Below are 1723 nucleotides of genomic sequence, written 5' to 3' on the forward strand. Positions count from 1 at the left end.
TGTTTATTGGTCCAGTGGTGAGGATTTTTGTTTTCATTACATTGAGGTGCAATGCACCTCAAGGGCTGTGGTCTTTGATCTCCATCAGTAAGTATTTTAAGTCCTTTTTGTTTTCAGTAATTAGGTTGTATCATCTGTATATCACAGTTAATGAGTCTTCCTCCAATCCTAAAGATGTTTTTCATCATAGCATCCAGCTTCTGTGTATTCCTTCTATTTTCTTTGATGCTTCCTGTGTCATTAAATACTTTTACCATAGAATCCTTTGATATTTCAACTCAATGTTTGATATGCATGTGGAAAAGCAGGAAAAAGTGACCTGTAATCAAAGAAGCATGAAAATTTGACCCATAATAACAGCAAACAGAGTCAATAGAAACATAACCCAAGATAATCTAGATATGAAACAACAGACAATAACATTATAGCGGCTATTAATAATATACTTAAGAATTCAAAGGAAAAGATTCTCATTGTAAAGTAAATAAAAAAAAACTCAGAAATGAGATGTATAATGTCCAGAATGAAAAAATAATGATTCATAGCAGATAAGAAGCTACTGAAGAATGAATTCGTGAACATGGATAAAACTGACTAATTAAAATCTGATAACGAAGTAACTGAAAAGATTGTTGTTGTTGTTTTTAAATCAGCATATCTTCAGATTCGTATTAGATAATATTAAGCAGTATAACATAGGTGTAATTTGAACTCCAAAAACAGAGAAGAGAGAAAAAGTATATAATTACAATATTTTCCCAAATTTTGTGAAAAATAAACTTAGAGGTTCTTTTAGTTCAGCAAACAAGGTAAATTAGTGTTGATACATCATAGTCAAACTGCTAGAAACTAAAGTTAATGGGCATATCTTAAAAAGCAGATAGAGAAAAAAGACTATGTTACATACTAATGATTGCTAACTTATTATTATAAATAATGGAGATCAGAGGCAATAGAATATCTATAAAATTCTATGTAGAAGTGTCAATCTAGAAGTCCATATCTAACAATGCTAGATACATAGGTAAAATAAATATGTTTTCAGATAAATGAAATTTGAGAGAATTTGCAGCCAGCAGAGTTGCATTACAAGAAATACTAAAGGAATTTAATTTGGCTAAAAAGTGATATGATACCAGACATAAGCTCTCAAGTATAGGAGAGAGAGAAAATTAGCAGAAATGGTATATATATGGGTAAATGTAAGCAAATATATATATATATATCTTTATTTCATTTCACTAAATTATAGATAATGTGGCACTGTAAGATCAGCACTGGACTTTGAACCAAAAAATTGGTGGCTTGAACCCATCAGTTGCTCCTCAGATATCCCATACAGGGTTGCTATGAGTTGGAACCAATTTGACAGCACTTAACAATTAAAGCAAAAATTATAATGTGTTATCTTTCTATAAATATTATATATCATACTATATATATTATACTATATTACATTATGGTGTGTTGGTATGGTACTGTAGGATAAGCACTGGACTGCTAACCACAAGTTCAGTTGTTCAAACCCACCAGTCGCTCATTGAAAACCCTATACAGGGTTGCTATGAGTCAGAATTGACTTGATGGTACTTAACAACCTCCACCCCCTCTAAATACTATATATTGTTGTTCTGACTCATAGCTATCCTGTATAGGGCTTCCAAGGAGCAGCTCTTGAGTTTGAACCACCAACCTTGCGGTTCAAACTGATCTTGAGGTCAAG

The sequence above is a fragment of the Chrysochloris asiatica genome, unplaced genomic scaffold (genome assembly GCF_000296735.1).
Source record: "Chrysochloris asiatica unplaced genomic scaffold, ChrAsi1.0 scaffold00357, whole genome shotgun sequence".
Taxonomy (NCBI): Eukaryota; Metazoa; Chordata; class Mammalia; order Afrosoricida; family Chrysochloridae; genus Chrysochloris; species Chrysochloris asiatica.